We start from the raw sequence: 21,342 nt of genomic DNA on the forward strand, positions 1-21,342 counted from the left end.
GATGTATTCTGCTCTGCTCTTCACCATCTATACCTCCTGATGTGGCAACCATGGATTTCTTTTTGGGGTGAAAGACCATTTGTAGAAAAGAACATTTCGCGTAAGGATCGCGGAGACATGAGAAGAGAAATTAGAGACACACCATTTTTGAGTGGAATATGGAAAGAAAAGGCTAGCAGTGGTACATAGCATCTTCCGCCATACACCGTACGGTAGCTTGCGGAGCATGCATGTAGCTGCAGATGCATACGCGCCCTTTAGCGAAAACTGTTCCAGAACTGAAAACGTACATTTTTAATGCGATTTTGTTGCGTTGGTAACTGGATAGTGGGAAATTTTGAAACGAAGGGGTTAATTCTCAGTCCCTCTCACTTGAGTGATGGAAAAGGATGGACGCCGTGAGGTAACCATATAATATACGCTAAGGTATGTGGAATATGCAAGTGAAATGTCATGGAAGCCCAAACAGAAGGATAAGCTTGGCTTAAATATCCGTTTGATATAAGTAGAAAGCAAACAATGCTTTGATTGTATGTTATAGGTTCCGCATTTACGCAACAACACAGGTTTCTTCTTTTTACCCAAACCTATTTCGTCACCTCAGCGCCATCATCAGTGGGTTTTGTTTATTGAAAACTGTAAAAAGTGAACATATTTTAAGTTGTACTTGACCTAACAAAGTGAAGCCTAAAGAAAGTTTTTGTTCGGTTTTCTTCTCACCGTGATTTTACATTATATGGTTTTGCAGGACTATCTGTATGGTGCTCTGCATTGATAGCTTCTCAACTGCAAACCAAACGATGTAAATTCACATTACATCGTCTGCGGATAACGGAATGTTATAGTCCCTCTGCTGTTCCTAATGTATATAAACGATTTCGTAGACAAGCTGAGCAGTTCTCTTAGATTGTTTGCGTATGATGCTGTCATTTGCTGTCCACTACAGTAATCAGACGATCAAAGACAATTACAAAATGACTTAGACACGACATCTGTATGGTGCGAAAAATAACAATTGTCTGAATAAGGAAAAGTACGAGAAGAAATCTGTTAAATTTCAGTAACACGATTAATTATCCAAATTTAACGGCTGTCACAATTTAACTAAATACCTATAAATTACATTTATGAACAACTTACATGGGAACTACCGCATATATAATGTTGTTGGAAAGCAAACCGAAGACAGAGTCTAATAGGCAGAACACTTAGGTCAGGGGCGGGTAATCTTTCCTGCGCCCGGGCCAAATTTTTGAGAGGGTATTTCCCTGCGGGCCGCCTTACCAGTTTTTGTTTTGTGAACCAAATCATGCAAGAAATAGCAAATTACATTTAAGGAAAATAAAACATATCTGAGAAAGAACATTTATTACACAATGCAATGAAATACTGGAATGACTCGCTTTGTTTGAATGACTCGCTTTGTTTGACTTAATTGAGTCAGTACTGATGTCAACTGAAGTTGCTGCTACACGCAAAGAGGTTTCCGGATGAAATCAGTAATTCGTGTTCTCATTTGTGATTTGATGTACTTCATCCAACTAAAAACTGTTCACACACGTGTTTCCAAATAATGAAATCGTTTTTTTAAAGCATGTTTGTAAAATGAAGGATATTTCTTCTTGTCCAAATGTTTTATGGAATTCTCCCAAACCAAACCGATTATGTGAGACTGGGCGTCAGTCGTGCTTCGGTAGCTCAGATGGTAGAGCACTTGCCCGCGAAAGGCAACGGTCCCGAGTTCGAGTCTCGGTCGGGCACACAGTTTTAATCTACCAGGAAGTTTCATATCAGCGCACACTCCGCTGCAGAGTGAAAATCTCATTCTGGAAACATCCCCCAGGCTGTAGCTAAGCCATGTCTCCGCAATATCCTTTCTTTCAGGAGTGCTAGTTCTGCAAGGTTCGCAGGAGATCTTCTGTAAAGTTTGCAAGGTAGGACACGAGGTAGTGGCAGAAGTAAAGCTATGAGACCGGGCGTGAGTCGTGCTTCGGTAGCTCAGATGGTAGAGCACTTGCCCGCGAAAGGCAAAGGTCCCGAGTTCGAGTCTCGGTCGAGCACACAGTTTTAATCTACCAGGAAGTTTCATATCAGCGCACACTCCGCTGCAGAGTGAAAATCTCATTCTGGAAACATCCCCCAGGCTGTGGCTAAGCCATGTCTCCGCAATATCCTTTCTTTCAGGAGTGCTAGTTCTGCAAGGTTCGCAGGAGAGCTTCTGTAAAGTTTGCAAGGTAGGAGACGAGATACTAGCAGAAGTAAAGCTGTGAGATCGGGCGTGAGTCGTGCTTCGGTAGCTCAGATCGTAGAGCACTTGCCCGCGAAAGGCAAAGGTCCCGAGTTCGAGTCTCGGTCGGGCACACAGTTTTAATCTGCCAGGAAACTTCATATCAGCGCACACTCCGCTGCAGAACGAAAATCTCATTCTGGAAACATCCCCCAGGCTGTGGCTAAGCCATGTCTCCGCAATATCCTTTCTTTCAGGAGTACTAGTTCTGCAAGGTTCGCAGGAGAGCTTCTGTAAAGTTTGCAAGGTAGGAGACGAGATACTGGCAGAAGTAAAGCTGTGAGACCGGGCGTGAGTCGTGCTTCGGTAGCTCAGATGGTAGAGCACTTGCCCGCGAAAGGCAAAGTTCCCGAGTTCGAATCTCGGTCGGGCACACAGTTTTAATCTACCAGGAAATTTCATATCAGCGCACACTCCGCTGCAGAGTGAAAATCTCATTCTGGAAACATCCCCCAGGCTGTGGCTAAGCCATGTCTCCGCAATGTCCTTTCTTTCAGGAGTGCTAGTTCTGCAAGGTTCGCAGGAGAGCTTCTGTAAAGTTGGGAAGGTAGGAGACGAGATACTGGCAGAAGTAAAGCTGTGAGACCGGGCGTGAGTCGTGCTTCGGTAGCTCAGATGGTAGAGCATTGCCCGCAAAAGGCAAAGGTCCCGAGTTCGAGTCTCGGTCGGACACACAGTTTTAATCTGCCAGGAAGTTTCATATCAGCGCACACTCCGCTGCAGAGCGAAAATCTCATTCTGGAAACATCCCCCAGGCTGTGGCTAAGCCATGTCTCCGCTATATCCTTCCTTTCAGGAGTGCTAGTTCTGCAAGGTTCGCAGGAGAGCTTCTGTAAAGTTTGCAAGGTAGGAGACGAGATACTGGCAGAAGTAAAGCTGTGAGACCGGGAGTGAGTCGTGCTTCGGTAGCTCAGATGGTAGAGCACTTGCCCGCGAAAGGCAAAGGCCCCGAGTTCGAGTCTCGGTCGGGCACACAGTTTTAATCTGCCAGGAAATTTCATATCAGCGCACACTCCGCTGCAGAGTGAAAATCTCATTCTGGAAACACCCCAAGGCTGTGGCTAAGGCATGTCTCCGCAATATCCTTTCTTTCGGGAGTGCTAGTTCTGCAAGGTTCGCAGGAGAGCTTCTGTAAAGTTGGAAAGGTAGGAGACGAGATACTGGCAGAAGTAAAGCTGTGAGACCGGGCGTGAGTCGTGCTTCGGTAGCTCAGATGGTAGAGCATTGCCCGCTCAAGGCAAAGGTCCCGAGTTCGAGTCTCGGTCGGGCACACAGTTTCAATCTGCCAGGAAGATTCATATCAGCGCACACTCCGCTGCAGAGTGAAAATCTCATTCTGGAAACATCCCCCAGGCTGTGGCTAAGCCATGTCTCCGCAATGTCCTTTCTTTCAGGAGTGCTAGTTCTGCAAGGTTCGCAGGAGAGCTTCTGTAAAGTTTGCAAGGTAGGAGACGAGATACTGGCAGAAGTAAAGCTGTGAGACCGGGCGTGAGTCGTGCTTCGGTAGCTCAGATGGTAGAGCATTGCCCGCGAAAGGCAAAGGTCCCGAGTCCGAGTCTCGGTTGGGCACACAGTTTTAATCTACCAGGAAGTTTCATATCAGCGCACACTCCGCTGAAGAGTGAAAATCTCATTCTGGAAACATCCCCCAGGCTGTGGCTAAGCCATGTCTCCGCAATATCCTTTCTTTCAGGAGTGCTAGTTCTGCAAGGTTCGCAGGAGAGCTTCTGTAAAGTTGGGAAGGTAGGAGACGAGATACTGGCAGAAGTAAAGCTGTGAGACCGAGCGTGAGTCGTGCTTCGGTAGCTCAGATGGTAGAGCACTTGCCCACGAAAGGCAAATTCCCCGAGTTCGAGTCTCGGTCGGGCACACAGTTTTAATCTGCCAGGAAGTTTCATATCAGCGCACACTCCGCTGCAGAGTGAAAATCTCATTCTGGAAACATCCCCCAGGCTGTGGCTAAGCCATGTGTCCGCAATATCCTTTCTTTCAGGAGTGCTAGTTCTGCAAGGTTCGCAGGAGAGCTTCTGTAAAGTTGGGAAGGTAGGAGACGAGATACTGGCAGAAGTAAAGCTGTGAGACCGGGCGTGAGTCGTGCTTCGGTAGCTCAGATGGTAGAGCACTAGCCCGCGAAAGACAAAGGCCCCGAGTTCGAGTCTCGGTCGGGCACACAGTTTTAATCTGCCAGGAAATTTCATATCAGCGCACACTCCGCTGCAGAGTGAAAATCTCATTCTGGAAACATCCCCCAGGCTGTGGCTAACCATGTCTCCGCAATATCCTTTCTTTCAGGAGTGCTAGTTCTGCAAGGTTCGCAGGAGAGCTTCTGTAAAGTTGGGAAGGTAGGAGACGAGATAGTGGCAGAAGTAAAGCTGTGAGACCGGGCGTGAGTCATGCTTCGGTAGCTCAGATGGTAGAGCACTTGCCCGCGAAAGGCAAAGGTCCCCAGTTCCAGTTCGGTCGGGCACACAGTTTTAATCTGCCAGGAAATTTCATATCAGCGCACACTCCGCTGCAGAGTGAAAATCTCATTCTGGAATCATCCCCCAGGCTGTGGCTACGTCATGTCTCCGCAATATCCTTTCTTTCAGGAGTACTAGTTCTGCAAGGTTCGCAGGAGAGCTTCTATAAAGTTTGCAAGGTAGGAGACGAGATAGTGGCAGAAGTAAAGCTGTGAGACCGGGCGTGAGTCGTGCTTCGGTAGCTCAGATGGTAGAGCACTTGCCCGCGAAAGGGAAAGGTCCCGAGTTCGAATCTCGGTTGGGCACACAGTTTTAATCTACCAGGAAGTTAGAGCTTCTGTAAAGTTGGGAAGGTAGGAGACGAGATACTGGCAGAAGTAAAGCTGTGAGACCGGGCGTGAGTCGTGCTTCGGTAGCTCAGATGGTAGAGCATTGCCCGCGAAAGGCAAAGGTGCCGAGTTCGAGTCTCGGTCGGGCACACAGTTTTAATCTGCCAGGAAGTTTCATATCAGCGCACACTCCGCTGCAGAGTGAAAATCTCATTCTGGAAACATACCGCAGGCTGTGGCTAAGCCATGTCTCCGCAATATCCTTTCTTTCAGAAGTGCTACTTCTGCAAGGTTCGCAGGAGAGCTTCTGTAAAGTTTGCAAGGTAGGAGACGAGATACTGGCAGAAGTAAAGCTGTGAGACCGGGCGTGAGTCGTGCTTCGGTAGCTCAGATGGTAGAGCACTTGCCCGCGAAAGGCAAAGTTCCCGAGTTCGAATCTCGGTCGCGCACACAGTTTTAATCTACCAGGAAGTTTCATATCAGCGCACACTCCGCTGCAGAGTGAAAATCTCATTCTGGAAACATCCCCAAGGCTGTGGCTAAGCCATGTCTCCGCAATATCCTTTCTTTCAAGAGTGCTAGTTCTGCAAGGTTCGCAGGAGAGCTACTGTAAAGTTTGCAAGGTAGGAGACGAGATACTGGCAGAAGTAAAGCTGTGAGACCGGGCGTGAGTCGTGCTTCGGTAGCTCAGATTGTAGAGCACTTGCCCGCGAAAGGCAAAAATCCCGAGTTCCAGTCTCGGTCGGGCACACAGTTTTAATCTACCAGGAAGTTTCATATCGGCGCACACTCCGCTGCAGAGTGAAAATCTCATTCTGGAAACATCCCCCAGGCTGTGGCTAAGCCATGTCTCCGCAATATCCTTTCTTTCAGGAGTGCTAGTTCAGCAAGGTTCGCAGGAGAGCTTCTGTAAAGTTGGGAAGGTAGGAGACGAGATACTGGCAGAAGTAAAGCTGTGAGATCGGGCGTGAGTCGTGCTTCGGTAGCTCAGATGGTAGAGCACTTGCCCGCGAAATGCAAAGGCCCCGAGTTCGAGTCTCGGTCGGGCACACAGTTTTAATCTGCCAGGAAATTTCATATCAGCGCACACTCCGCTGCAGAGTGAAAATCTCATTCTGGAAACATCCCCCAGGCTGTGGCTAAGCCATGTCTCCGCAATGTCCTTTCTTTCAGGAGTGCTAGTTCTGCAAGGTTCGCAGGAGAGCTTCTGTAAAGTTGGGAAGGTAGGAGACGAGATACTGGCAGAAGTAAAGCTGTGAGACCGGGCGTGAGTCGTGCTTCGGTAGCTCAGATGGTAGAGCACTTGCCCGCGAAAGGCAAAGGTCCCGAGTTCGAATCTCGGTCGGGCACACAGTTTTAATCTGACAGGAAATTTCATATCAGCGCACACTCCGCTGCAGAGTGAAAATCTCATTCTGGAAACATCCCCAAGGCTGTGGCTAAGCCATGTCTCCGCAATGTCCTTTCTTTCAGGAGTGCTAGCTCTGCAAGGTTCGCAGGAGAGCCTCTGTAAAGTTGGGAAGGTAGGAGACGAGATACTGGCAGAAGTAAAGCTGTGAGACCGGGCGCGAGTCGTGCTTCGGTAGCTCAGATGGTAGAGCACTTGCCCGCGAAAGGCAAAGTTCCCGAGTTCGAATCTCGGTCGGGCACACAGTTTTAATCTACCAGGAAGTTTCATATCAGCGCACACTCCGCTGCAGAGTGAAAATCTCATTCTGGAAACATCCCCCAGGCTGTGGCTAAGCCATGTCTCCGCAATGTCCTTTCTTTCAGGAGTGCTAGTTCTGCAAGGTTCGCAGAGAGCTTCTGTAAAGTTGGGAAGGTAGGAGACGAGATACTGGCAGAAGTAAAGCTGTGAGACCGGGCGTGAGTCGTGCTTCGGTAGTTCAAATGGTAGAGCATTGCCCGCGAAAGGCAAAGGTCCCGAGTTCGAGTCTCGGTCGGGCACACAGTTTTAATCTGCCAGGAAGTTTCATATCAGCGCACACTCCGCTGTAGAGTGAAAATCTCATTCTGGAAACATCCCCCAGGCTGTGGCTAAGCCATGTCTCCGCAATATCCTTTCTTTCAGAAGTGCTAGTTCTGCAAGGTTCGCAAGAGAGCTTCCGTAAAGTTGGAAAGGTAGGAGACGAGATAGTGGCAGAAGTAAAGCTGTGAGACCGGGCGTGAGTCGTGCTTCGGTAGCTCAGATGGTAGAGCACTTGCCCGCGAAAGGCAAAGGCCCCGAGTTCGAGTCTCGGTCGGGCACACAGTTTTAATCTGCCAGGAAATTTCATATCAGCGCACACTCCGCTGCAGAGTGAAAATCTCATTCTGGAAACATCCCCCAGGCTGTGGCTAAGCCATGTCTCCGCAATATCCTTTCTTTCAGGAGTGCTAGTTCTGCAAGGTTCGCAGAGAGCTTCTGTAAAGTTGGGAAGGTAGGAGACGAGATACTGGCAGAAGAAAAGCTGTGAGACCGGGCGTGAGTCGTGCTTCGGTAGCTCAGATGGTAGAGCATTGCCCGCGAAAGGCAAAGATCCCGAGTTCCAGTCTCGGTCGGGCACACAGTTTTAATCTACCAGGAAGTTTCATATCAGCGCACACTCCGCTGCAGAGTGAAAATCTCATTCTGGAAATATCCCCCAGGCTGTGGCTAAGCCATGTCTCCGCAATATCCTTTCTTTCAGGAGTGCTAGTTCTGCAAGGTTCGCAGGAGAGCTTCTGTAAAGTTGGGAAGGTAGGAGACGAGATACTGGCAGAAGTAAAGCTGTGAGATCGGGCGTGAGTCGTGCTTCGGTAGCTCAGATGGTAGAGCACTTGCCCGCGAAATGCAAAGGCCCCGAGTTCGAGTCTCGGTCGGGCACACAGTTTTAATCTGCCAGGAAATTTCATATCAGCGCACACTCCGCTTCAAAGTGAAAATCTCATTCTGGAAACATCCCCCAGGCTGTGGCTAAGCCATGTCTCCGCAATGTCCTTTCTTTCAGGAGTGCTAGTTCTGCAAGGTTCGCAGGAGAGCTTCTGTAAAGTTGGGAAGGTAGGAGACGAGATACTGGCAGAAGTAAAGCTGTGAGACCGGGCGTGAGTCGTGCTTCGGTAGCTCAGATGGTAGAGCACTTGCCCGCGAAAGGCAAAGGTTCCGAGTTCGAGTCTCGGTAGGGCACACAGTTTTAATCTGCCAGGAAATTTCATATCAGCGCACACACCGCTGCAGAGTGAAAATCTCATTCTGGAAACATCCCCAAGGCTGTGGCTAAACCATGTCTCCGCAATATCCTTTCTTTCAGAAGTGCTACTTCTGCAAGGTTCGCAGGAGAACTTCTGTAAAGTTTGCAAGGTAGGAGACGAGATACTGGCAGAAGTAAAGCTGTGAGACCGGGCGTGAGTCGTGCTTCGGTAGCTCAGATGGTAGAGCACTTGCCCGCGAAAGGCAAAGTTCCCGAGTTCGAATCTCGGTCGGGCACACAGTTTTAATCTGCCAGGAAGTTTCATATCAGCGCACACTCCGCTGTAGAGTGAAAATCTCATTCTGGAAACATCCCCCAGGCTGTGGCTAAGCCATGTCTCCGCAATATCCTTTCTTTCAGGAGTGCTAGTTCTGCAAGGTTCGCAGGAGAGCTTCTGTAAAGTTGGAAAGGTAGGAGACGAGATAGTGGCAGAAGTAAAGCTGTGAGACCGGGCGTGAGTCGTGCTTCGGTAGCTCAGATGGTAGAGCACTTGCCCGCGAAAGGCAAAGGCCCCGAGTTCGAGTCTCGGTCGGGCACACAGTTTTAATCTGCCAGGAAATTTCATATCAGCGCACACTCCGCTGCAGAGTGAAAATCTCATTCTGGAAACATGGCTAAGCCATGTCTCCGCAATATCCTTTCTTTCAGGAGTGCTAGTTCTGCAAGGTTCGCAGGAGAGCTTCTGTAAAGTTGGGAAGGTAGGAGACGAGATACTGGCAGAAGTAAAGCTGTGAGACCGGGCGTGAGTCGTGTTTCGGTAGCTCAGATGGTAGAGCATTGCCCGCGAATGGCAAAGGTCCCGAGTTCGAGTCTCGGTCGGGCACACAGTTTTAATCTGCCAGGAAGTTTCATATCAGCGCACACTACGCTGCAGAGTGAAAATCTCATTCTGGAAACATCCCCCATCTGTGGCTAAGCCATGTCTCCGCAATATCCTTTCTTTCAGGAGTGCTAGTTCTGCAAGGTTCGCAGGAGAGCTTCTGTAAAGTTTGCAAGGTAGGAGACGAGATACTGGCAGAAGTAAAGCTGTGAGATCGGGCGTGAGTCGTGCTTCGGTAGCTCAGATGGTAGGCCCCGAGTTCGAGTCTCGGTCGGGCACACAGTTTTAATCTGCCAAGAAGTTTCATATCAGCGCACACTCCGCTGCAGAGTGAAAATCTCATTCTGGAAACATCCCCCAGGCTGTAGCTAAGCCATGTCTCCGCAATGTCCTTTCTTTCAGGAGTGCTAGTTCTGCAAGGTTCGCAGAGAGCTTCTGTAAAGTTGGGAAGGTAGGAGACGAGATACTGGCAGAAGTAAAGCTGTGAGACCGGGCGTGAGTCGTGCTTCGGTAGCTCAGATGGTAGAGCATTGCCCGCGAAAGGCAAAGGTCCCGAGTTCGAGTCTCGGTCGGGCACACAGTTTTAATCTGTAGGGAAGTTTCATATCAGCGCACACTCCGCTGCAGAGTGAAAATCTCATTCTGAAAACATCCCCCAGGCTGTGGCTAAGCCATGTCTCCGCAATATCCTTTCTTTCAGAAGTGCTACTTCTGCAAGTTTCGCAGGACAGCTTCTGTAAAGTTTGCAAGGTAGGAGACGAGATACTGGCAGAAGTAAAGCTGTGAGACCGGGCGTGAGTCGTGCTTCGGTAGCTCAGATGGTAGAGCACTTGCCCGCGAAAGGCAAAGTTCCCGATTTCGAATCTCGGTCGGGCACACAGTTTTAATCTACCAGGAAGTTTCATATCAGCGCACACTCCGCTGCAGAGTGAAAATCTCATTCTGGAAACATCCCCAAGGCTGTGGCTAAGCCATGTCTCCGCAATATCCTTTCTTTCAAGAGTGCTAGTTCTGCAAGGTTCGCAGGAGAGCTTCTGTAAAGTTGGGAAGGTAGGAGACGAGATACTGGCAGAAGTAAAGCTGTGAGACCGGGCGTGAGTCGTGCTTCGGTAGCTCAGATGGTAGAGCACTTGCCCGCGAAAGGCAAAGGTCCCGAGTTCGAATCTCGGTCGGGCAGACAGTTTTAATCTACCAGGAAGTTTCATATCAGCGCACACTCCGCTGCAGAGTGAAAATCTCATTCTGGAAACATCCCGCAGGCTGTGGCTAAGCCATGTCTCCGCAATATCCTTTCTTTCAGGAGTGCTAGTTCTGCAAGGTTCGCAGGAGAGCTACTGTAAAGTTTGCAAGGTAAGAGACGAGATACTGGCAGAAGTAAAGCTGTGAGACCGGGCGTGAGTCGTGCTTCGGTAGCTCAGATTGTAGAGCACTTGCCCGCGAAAGGCAAAGATCCCGAGTTCGAGTCTCGGTCGGGCACACAGTTTTAATCTGCCAGGAAGTTTCATATCAGCGCACACTCCGCTGCAGAGTGAAAATCTCATTCTGGAAACATCCCCCAGGCTGTGGCTAAGCCATGTCTCCGCAATATCCTTTCTTTCAGGAGTGCTAGTTCTGCAAGGTTCGCAGGAGAGCTTCTGTAAAGTTGGGAAGGTAGGAGACGAGATACTGGCAGAAGTAAAGCTGTGAGTTCGGGCGTGAGTCGTGCTTCGGTAGCTCAGATGGTAGAGCACTTGCCCGCGAAAGGCAAAGGTCCCGAGTTCGAATCTCGGTCGGGCACACAGTTTTAATCTGCCAGGAAATTTCATATCAGCGCACACTCCGCTGCAGAGTGAAAATCTCATTCTGGAAACATCCCCCAGGCTGTGGCTAAGCCATGTCTCCGCAATGTCCTTTCTTTCAGGAGTGCTAGTTCTGCAAGTTTCGCAGAGAGCTTCTGTAAAGTTGGGAAGGTAGGAGACGAGATACTGGCAGAAGTAAAGCTGTGAGACCGGGCGTGAGTCGTGCTTCGGTAGTTCAGATGGTAGAGCATTGCCCGCGAAAGGCAAAGGTCCCGAGTTCGAGTCTCGGTCGGGCACACAGTTTTAATCTGCCAAGAAGTTTCATATCAGCGCACACTCCGCTGCAGAGTGAAAATCTCATTCTGGAAACATCCCCCAGGCTGTGGCTAAGCCATGTCTCCGCAATATCCTTTCTTTCAGGAGTGCTAGTTCTGCAAGGTTCGCAGGAGAGCTTCTGTAAAGTTGGAAAGGTAGGAGACGAGATAGTGGCAGAAGTAAAGCTGTGAGACCGGGCGTGAGTCGTGCTTCGGTAGCTCAGATGGTAGAGCACTTGCCCGCGAAAGGCAAAGGCCCCGAGTTCGAGTCTCGGTCGGGCACACAGTTTTAATCTGCCAGGAAATTTCATATCAGCGCACACTCCGCTGCAGAGTGAAAATCTCATTCTGGAAACATCCCCCAGGCTGTGGCTAAGCCATGTCTCCGCAATATCCTTTCTTTCAGAAGTGCTAGTTCTGCAAGGTTCGCAGGAGAGCTTCTGTAAAGTTGGGAAGGTAGGAGACGAGATACTGGCAGAAGTAAAGCTGTGAGACCGGGCGTGAGTCGTGCTTCGGTAGCTCAGATGGTAGAGCATTGCCCGCGAATGGCAAAGGTCCCGAGTTCGAGTCTCGGTCGGGCACACAGTTTTAATCTGCCAGGAAGTTTCATATCAGCGCACACTACGCTGTAGAGTGAAAATCTCATTCTGGAAACATCCCCCATCTGTGGCTAAGCCATGTCTCCGCAATGTATTTTCTTTCAGGAGTGCTAGTTCTCAAGGTTCGCACAGAGCTTCTGTAAAGTTGGGAAGGTAGGAGACGAGATACTGGCAGAAGTAAAGCTGTGAGACCGGGCGTGAGTCGTGCATCGGGAGTTCAGATGGTAGAGCATTGCCCGCGAAAGGCAAAGGTCCCGAGTTCGAGTCTCGGTCGGGCACACAGTTTTAATCTGCCAGGAAGTTTCATATCAGCGCACACTCCGCTGTAGAGTGAAAATCTCATTCTGGAAACATCCCCCAGGCTGTGGCAAAGCCATGTCTCCGCAATATCCTTTCTTTCAGGAGTGCTAGTTCTGCAAGGTTCGCAGGAGAGCTTCTGTAAAGTTGGGAAGGTAGGAGACGAGATAGTGGCAGAAGTAAAGCTGTGAGACCGGGCGTGAGTCGTGCTTCGGTAGCTCAGATGGTAGAGCATTGCCCGCGAATGGCAAAGGTCCCGAGTTCGAGTCTCGGTCGGGCACACAGTTTTAATCTGCCAGGAAGTTTCATATCAGCGCACACTACGCTGCAGAGTGAAAATCTCATTCTGGAAACATCCCCCATCTGTGGCTAAGCCATGTCTCCGCAATATCCTTTCTTTCAGGAGTGCTAGTTCTGCAAGGTTCGCAGGAGAGCTTCTGTAAAGTTTGCAAGGTAGGAGACGAGATACTGGCAGAAATAAAGCTGTGAGATCGGGCGTGAGTCGTGCTTCGGTAGCTCAGATGGTAGGCCCCGAGTTCGAGTCTCGGTCGGGCACACAGTTTTAATCTGCCAAGAAGTTTCATATCAGCGCACACTCCGCTGCAGAGTGAAAATCTCATTCTGGAAACATCCCCCAGGCTGTGGCTAAGCCATGTCTCCGCAATATCCTTTCTTTCAGGAGTGCTAGTTCTGCAAGGTTCGCGGGAGAGCTTCTGTAAAGTTGGGAAGGTAGGAGACGAGATACTGGCAGAAGTAAAGCTGTGAGACCGGGCGTGAGTCGTGCTTCGGTAGCTCAGATGGTAGAGCATTGCCCGCGAATGGCAAAGGTCCCGAGTTCGAGTCTCGGTCGGGCACACAGTTTTAATCTGCCAGGAAGTTTCATATCAGCGCACACTACGCTGTAGAGTGAAAATCTCATTCTGGAAACATCCCCCATCTGTGGCTAAGCCATGTCTCCGCAATGTATTTTCTTTCAGGAGTGCTAGTTCTGCAAGGTTCGCACAGAGCTTCTGTAAAGTTGGGAAGGTAGGAGACGAGATACTGGCAGAAGTAAAGCTGTGAGACCGGGCGTGAGTCGTGCTTCGGTAGCTCAGATGGTAGAGCACTTGCCCGCTCAAGGCAAAGGTCCCGAGTTCGAGTCTCGGTCGGGCACACAGTTTTAATCTAACAGGAAGTTTCATATCAGCGCACACTCCGCTGCAGAGTGAAAATCTCATTCTGGAAACATCCCCCAGGCTGTGGCTAAGCCATGTCTCCGCAATATCCTTTCTTTCAGGAGTGCTAGTTCTGCAAGGTTCGCGGGAGAGCTTCTGTAAAGTTGGGAAGGTAGGAGACGAGATACTGGCAGAAGTAAAGCTGTGAGACCGGGCGTGAGTCGTGCTTCGGTAGCTCAGATGGTAGAGCATTGCCCGCGAATGGCAAAGGTCCCGAGTTCGAGTCTCGGTCGGGCACACAGTTTTAATCTGCCAGGAAGTTTCATATCAGCGCACACTACGCTGTAGAGTGAAAATCTCATTCTGGAAACATCCCCCATCTGTGGCTAAGCCATGTCTCCGCAATGTATTTTCTTTCAGGAGTGCTAGTTCTGCAAGGTTCGCGGGAGAGCTTCTGTAAAGTTGGGAAGGTAGGAGACGAGATACTGGCAGAAGTAAAGCTGTGAGACCGGGCGTGAGTCGTGCTTCGGTAGCTCAGATGGTAGAGCACTTGCCCGCTCAAGGCAAAGGTCCCGAGTTCGAGTCTCGGTCGGGCACACAGTTTTAATCTAACAGGAAGTTTCATATCAGCGCACACTCCGCTGCAGAGTGAAAATCTCATTCTGGAAACATCCCCCAGGCTGTGGCTAAGCCATGTCTCCGCAATATCCTTCCTTTCAGGAGTGCTAGTTCTGCAAGGTTCGCAGGAGAGCTTCTGTAAAGTTTGGAAGGTAGGAGACGAGATAGTGGCAGAAGTAAAGCTGTGAGATCGGGCCAGAGTCGTGCTTCGGTAGCTCAGATGGTAGAGCACTTGCCCGCGAAAGGCAAAGGCCCCGAGTTCGAGTCTCGGTCGGGCACACAGTTTTAATCTGCCAGGAAATTCCATATCAGCGCACACTCCGCTGCAGAGTGAAAATCTCATTCTGGAAACATCCTCCAGGCTGTGGCTAAGCCATGTCTCCGCAATATCCTTTCTTTCAGGAGTGCTAGTTCTGCAAGGTTCGCAGGAGAGCTTCTGTAAAGTTTGGAAGGTAGGAGACGAGATAGTGGCAGAAGTAAAGCTGTGAGACCGGGCGTGAGTCGTGCTTCGGTAGCTCAGATGGTAGAGCACTTGCCCGCGAAAGGCAAAGGTCGCGAGTTCGAGTCTCGGTCGGGCACACAGTTTTAATCTGCCAGGAAGTTTCATATCAGCGCACACTCCGCTGCAGAGTGAAAATCTCATTCTGGCAACCCGATATATTTTGCTTTTAACTGTGCATCACATTGCACTTCGCAGCATTCCATTTATTAATGTCCCGGTAGCGAATTCATGTCTATTGAGAATGGCGTAGCAAAAACAAAAAAAAAGAATAAAAGCCCACACGATGTTTCTTAAAATTTTGAAAGGGTTTTAGCATTCGTATTTCAAGTCAGATATCGAAGAAGCGTATTTAATCGCTGCCCCCGTCTGACTCTGATTGCTTTGACAGTGTAGCAAAATGTGTGTAGTTTTTGTTCGTAACTGTTCTTCCCAAAGTCCAATTTTCACTGTAATGCGGAATAAGATCATGGATGACATTAATCAGCTGATCGTTTCCTTGGAGTTAAGTATTAACATCATTTTGGTGGCTAGTTATATCGACCAGGAAAGCAAAGTCGGGAGCCTTTCTTTATCTTCGAGCTCCGGGAGTATCTTTGACTTCCTTTCGAAGAATGATTGTATTTCATGCTTCAAATTAAACACTCTTGTCAACATTTTCGCACGGGTTAACCATCTTACTTCTGTATAATACGAAATGTTATCATATTTTGAATACAAAGACTTCAGGAAATCTTGGAACTAACGGTGATTCAATCCTTTCGACTCAATTAAGTTCATTGTTTTGACAACTACTTTCATAACATGGTCCATTTTGAGGGACTTTGTAAATAAATTCTCTTAATGGATTGTATCGGTGATTTGCCAACTCTGCGGGCCTCATTTTCAATCACTGAACTAAAGCTCTCTGTTTCCCACCGAATCCTGGAGCACCATCCATTATTATTATTATCCACGACGGGTTGTTAATTTTTAACGAAAAGCGACGTCATGTCCATATACCTGCTTCTAACAAAACTCGTAACTTCATGGTATCCCTAAGTGGATACAACGCGCTGATTCTTCTGTTTCGTTAAAACGGTCATCAACACCTGTGACATAAGTCGCCACTTTGGAGGTATCCCTTATATCTGTGCATTCATTCAAAGCTAGAGAATAAAATATAAATTCAGATGCACGATTTTTCAAATTATCTTCAATTTGTCTTCTAATGTCACGTATAGTATAAGTTTGACAAGACAGGCTTATTTCTGAGAAATCGTTTCTCTTTTCTGGGTAGAAGGTCTCTAAGCGTTTATTAACCATTTCGCCATCTGAATATGGCTTTGATTTTTTTTGCCAGTATCAGAGCTACTGCATAACTCACTTTCACGTAACATGTTGACTCTGAATACGCTCTCGTAAATACCTGCTGCAGAGCAGAAAGCTTCCTTTTTTAAGTCGTTTACCTTGTCTTGTCGAAATTGTCCCTTGTACTTAGCAAACATAACTGCATGTTTAGCCTCGTAATGCTGTTTTATATTATATTCTTTAGGAACAGGGACAGATTCATTGCCTATCAGACAAAGGTGTTTTGTTTTATATTCCAAAAAAATAGTTTACAGTCCATTTGTCTTCGAAAGTTCTCAACTCCTCTGTAACTTTCGTCTTCTTAGGTCCTATTTGTTTACTAATTGACGCCATACCAAGTTTACCTGTTGAAGTGAAACCGAGATTTGTTTACCATAAGTCGGAATTAACAAATAGTCCACGCTGTACTCGGAGGTTTGTAATTTTTTATATATGTGGTATGTGAAGTACAGAATCAAATATCAGTTGCCTAAAGTAGTTCGATGAAACTCTCAAAAATTCCCTACAAAGTCTACTTTCAAGTCTCCGGAAGTTGTTTACACCGTAAAGCAAGCTGACTGTTCTGATGGGCTGTGTAGCTGTGTGATAGATATCCAACTGCCACACGGGTGGCCTTCGATTGCCACTTGTGGTAAATTTTTAAACAAATGTTCATGTTCCACTGGCATTTCCGTGAAGCGTAGGGTACATGAAGATGGAAAAAAAATTAATTTGAAATGTTTTTCTTTTTTCAAATCATCTTATATACAAAGTATCGGTGATTAGGAATTTATATTTGCAATGAAAATGGATTTTTTGTGTGATATGTAATTAAAAATTAGGAGACGTGCATTTTTCCTAAAAATGACAATTAAACATGTGCTAATTAGTCCATATTTATATGACGTAGGTATTCAAATTGAACGAAAAAAAACTAAAAAAGTAATAACCAAAACTCGAACACCAATCCAGCAATTACAATTCTCGAGCGCTGATTTTATTTCAGTCTTTTTGTATTTCACCCTTCAGGGAAATGCTTGCAGAGCATGCAACTGCGTTTAAAAAAATGTATCAATTATGCACACATGTTCAAAAATACAACTTATCTCGGAATCGAACCCTGGCCCTGCACATGGAACACTAGCCTCGTGCCACAGATCTAATCTGCTCGTCGAGTAATGGGTCTTTCATTTGAGTATTAAGCGCACTTGGAAAACTTCACAGGCGGTCTCTTGAGAATTTTTGAGAATAATTTTCAACTGCTTTAGAAAATTGATATTTTAGTTGTGAACGTCATGTATCATGAATATAAAAAAATTACATTTGTTTCACTTAAACTAGCAGCCTTACCTTAAAATTTCGATCCCCATTTCGATTTCTTTTGTTATGATTGTTTCTTAAAACTATTCTAAATTTCAGGTCGGTAACGTTATTAGTTGTAAATAAGAGAGAAAGGGAGTGGGTGAAGTTTTACTAGATGGGTCCCTTTCCTACCTTTTTAATGCGGAATCCTTAAAACATCATTAGTAAAAGCACATTATTACAATTAAGCGCCGGCCGGGGTTGCCGAGCGGTTCTAGGCGCTACAGTCTAGAACCGCGCGACCGCCACGGTCGCATGTTCGAATCCTACCTCGGGCATGGATGTTTGTGATGTCGTTAGGTTAGTTAGGTTTTCAGTAGTTCTAAGTTCTAAGGGACTGATGACCTCAGCAGTTGAGTCCCATAGTACTCAGAGCCATTTGAACCATTTGAACAATTAACTATCTATCTATTTTGTACTACTAAAATAAAAAGAAGATACTGAGGCAGAAATCATTGCAAATGTCGATTGGTGTACCTACTCACAATAATTGAATACATAAAATAAATACAAGCTTACTAAAATTAAAGACAAGCATCGAAAATAAAAAGTGGCTTTACTTATCTGAAGTGATGATAGGTGTATTGCGATCGAATGTGCATCACATATACACGTGAAGGGCCGCAACTTTACGGCCTATAGTGTTTTGAGTTTGCAGTAAAATTAAATATGGAATGTATTGGCTGTGTCTAGCATTCGTCTCACTCGCGCAGCACAACAAATGTACCCCCCCCCCCCCACCATTATTTTTTTTTAACGGGAATAGAGACAAAAATCTAACGATAATTGAATCAGTGATCTGAGATAGTCCTATTGTAGTTGTATATGATACGAAAGACGCTTGAGGGAATGCTCTTTTGGGTGTTTTACGTGAAATAAAAGTTAAATTTTTCTTTCAAATTAGCGCCAGGCGGGCATCGTGCGGATTGGTCGCCCCTGACTTCGAATATCCAACAGGTCTACAAACGAGGCTGCCTACATTACACTTGTCCGCCCTGTGCTACAGTTCTGCTGTGCGGTACGGGATTCTTGTCAGACAGGAGTGACGGAGGACATTGTAAATAGTCCAACGAAGTGCAGCTCATTTTGTATATTGCGAAATAGGGGCGAAAGTGTCACGGATATGATAAGTGAGTTGGGGTAGCTATCGTCAAAACATAGGCATTTTCGTTGCGACGAGATCTTGTCACGAAATTTCAATCGCTTTACATTGCGGCGAGTTGTTTTCACGAAATTTTAATCACCAACTACCTCCTCTGAACGTGAAAATATTCTATTGTCGCCAACTTAAAGAGAAAAAGTCTGAAGGTGGTTCGAAGAACCCTCTGCTAGTCATTTCAGTGTGAATCGCAGACCAAGTATGTAGATATTTATGTGGACGTGGAGGTCACTCCGCCATGAAAAGGAAAGACAGACAATGTTTCTCGAGTCGAAGTAATTAACCTGATGAAATAAGCAGTAAATATATTAACGTAACGAATGACAGCACCTTACTGTACGAGAATCATTAGTTCAAAGTTCTCCAAGCGTTCGAAAATTTGTTCGCCGTTAAAGTAACTTGAAAATACAGTCACAGAATTTCTACATCTACATCTACATGGTTACTCTGCAATTCATACTTAAGTGCCTGGCAGCGGGTTCATCGAACCATTTTCATGATACTTCTCTACCATTCCACTCTCGAATGGCGCGTGGGAAAGAGGAACACCTAAATCTTTCCGTTCGATCTCTCATTTCTCTTATTTTATTATGATGATCATTTCTCCCTATGTAGGTGGGTATCAACAAAATACACTCCTGGAAATGGAAAAAAGAACACATTGACACCGGTGTGTCAGACCCACCATACTTGCTCCGGACACTGCGAGAGGGCTGTACAAGCAATGATCACACGCACGGCACAGCGGACACACCAGGAACCGCGGTGTTGGCCGTCGAATGGCGCTAGCTGCGCAATATTTCTGCACCGCCGCCGTCAGTTTCAGCCAGTTTGCCGTGGCATACGGAGCTCCATCGTAGTCTTTAACACTGGTAGCATGCCGCGACAGCGTGGACGTGAACCGTATGTGCAGTTGACGGACTTTGAGCGAGGGCGTATAGTGGGCATGCGGGAGGCCGGGTGGACGTACCGCCGAATTGCTCAACACGTGGGGCGTGAGGTCTCCACAGTACATCGATGTTGTCGCCAGTGGTCGGCGGAAGGTGCACGTGCCCGTCGACCTGGGACCGGACCGCAGCGACGCACGGGTGCACGCCAAGACCGTAGGATCCTACGCAGTGCCGTAGGGGACCGCACCGCCACTTCCCAGCAAATTAGTGACACTGTTGCTCCTGGGGTATCGGCGAGGACCATTCGCAACCGTCTCCATGAAGCTGGGCTACGGTCCCGCACACCGTTAGGCCGTCTTCCGCTCACGCCCCAACATCGTGCAGCCCGCCTCCAGTGGTGTCGCGACTGGCGTGAATGGAGGGACGAATGGAGACGTGTCGTCTTCAGCGATGAGAGTCGCTTCTGCCTTGGTGCCAATGATGGTCGTATGCGTGTTTGGCGCCGTGCAGGTGAGCGCCACAATCAGGACTGCATACGACCGAGGCACACAGGGCCAACACCCGGCATCATGGTGTGGGGAGCGATCTCCTACACTGGCCGTACACCACTGGTGATCGTCGAGGGGACACTGAATAGTGCACGGTACATCCAAACCGTCATCGAACCCATCGTTCTACCATTCCTAGACCGGCAAGGCAACTTGCTGTTCCAACAGGACAATGCACGTCCGCATGTATCCCGTGCCACCCAACGTGCTCTAGGTGTAAGTCAACTACCCTGGCCAGCAAGATCTCCGGATCTGTCCCCCATTGAGCATGTTTGGGACTGGATGAAGCGTCGTCTCACGCGGTCTGCACGTCCAGCACGAACGCTGGTCCAACTGAGGCGCCAGGTGGAAATGGCATGGCAAGCCGTTCCACAGGACTACATCCAGCATCTCTACGATCGTCTCCATGGGAGAATAGCAGCCTGGATTTCTGCGAAAGGTGGATATACACTGTACTAGTGCCGACATTGTGCATGCTCTGTTGCCTGTGTCTATGTGCCTGTGGTTCTGTCAGTGTGATCATGTGATGTATCTGACCCCAGGAATGTGTCAATAAAGTTTCCCCTTCCTGGGACAATGAATTCACGGTGTTCTTATTTCAATTTCCAGGAGAGTATTTTCGCATTCGGAAGAGAAAGTTGGTGATTGAAATTTCGTAAATAGATCTCGCCGCAAAGAAAACCGCCTTTGTTTCAGTGACTGCCACCCTAACTCACGTATCAAATGAGTGACACTCTCACCCCTATTGCGCGATAACACGAAACGAGCTGCCCTTCTTTGCACTTTTTCGATGTCCTCCGTCAATCCTACCTGGTAAGGATCCCACACCGCGCAGCAATATTCCAGCAAAGGACGGACAAGTGTAATGTAGGCTGTCTCTTTAGTGGGTTTGTCGCATCTTCTAAGTGTTCAGCCAACAAAGCGCAGTCTTTGTTTCGCATTACCCAAGATATTATCTATGTAGTCTTTCCAATTTAAGTTGCTCGTAATTGTAGTTCCTAGGTATTTAGCCGAATTGACAGCCCTTAGATTTGTACTATTTATAGTATACCCAAAAATTATCGGATTTCTTTTAGTACCCATGTGAATGACCTCGCACTTCGTCCCTTAGTATTTGTTAAACACTTTCTTGTATCGCCATGTTCCCTTCACTGTGTTGCAAAATTATTCATATGTGACAAATCTGTCAAATTATTAACTTTTAAATTAAACCTGAAAAGAACTGAGCACTGGAAAATTGTAACTAAAGGTGAGTGGAAAACCTTATCAAATGGCGTGCTCATTCTTGGAATGTGAATCATGAACTGACACACCTAACTGACGACTTTCACGTTCCGAGTATGGCAAGCAACATAAAATCAAAGCGTTGGCCAATATTGTTTTGTCGATGTTGAATTCCTCTGTTTATTAATTTTCGTTGTGTTTAATACCCATAAAGAAACTGAAGACGAAATCTAAAGCTCTGAGAAAAAATATCCAGAGTACATTCGGAACTAGAGTCTTCTATAACACTAGCTTGTTTTTTCCAGCGTTGTGTGAAGATGTGTATCCCGAGATTTACAATGTTCTACTTTAGGGACGTCAACGTAATTTCAATAATCTTTACTTATACTTAAATTTGGAAGAACGAATAAATGTTTTGCAAGTAAAACACAGGAAAAGGAAAAAAGATGTGAGCCGTAAGAGGC

The 21,342-nt window shown here is 47.3% G+C and overlaps 1 protein-coding gene and 3 non-coding genes across 4 annotated transcripts in view; 3 read left to right on the plus strand and 1 right to left on the minus strand.

Moving 5' to 3' along the window:
• Window positions 1-21,342, minus strand: part of LOC126162818 (spermatogenesis-associated protein 20) — a 299,482-nt gene that overhangs the window by 11,877 nt on the left and 266,263 nt on the right. The window lies entirely within an intron of this gene.
• On the plus strand, window positions 2,888-2,961 carry Trnal-caa (transfer RNA leucine (anticodon CAA)). Its single transcript has one exon. It is a non-coding gene; the product is annotated as a tRNA-Leu (tRNA).
• Trnae-cuc (transfer RNA glutamic acid (anticodon CUC)) lies at window positions 3,485-3,558 on the plus strand. Its single transcript has one exon. It is a non-coding gene; the product is annotated as a tRNA-Glu (tRNA).
• Window positions 9,611-9,684, plus strand: Trnas-cga (transfer RNA serine (anticodon CGA)). Its single transcript has one exon. It is a non-coding gene; the product is annotated as a tRNA-Ser (tRNA).

Source organism: Schistocerca cancellata, chromosome 2, assembly GCF_023864275.1.
Source record: "Schistocerca cancellata isolate TAMUIC-IGC-003103 chromosome 2, iqSchCanc2.1, whole genome shotgun sequence".
NCBI lineage: Eukaryota > Metazoa > Arthropoda > Insecta > Orthoptera > Acrididae > Schistocerca > Schistocerca cancellata.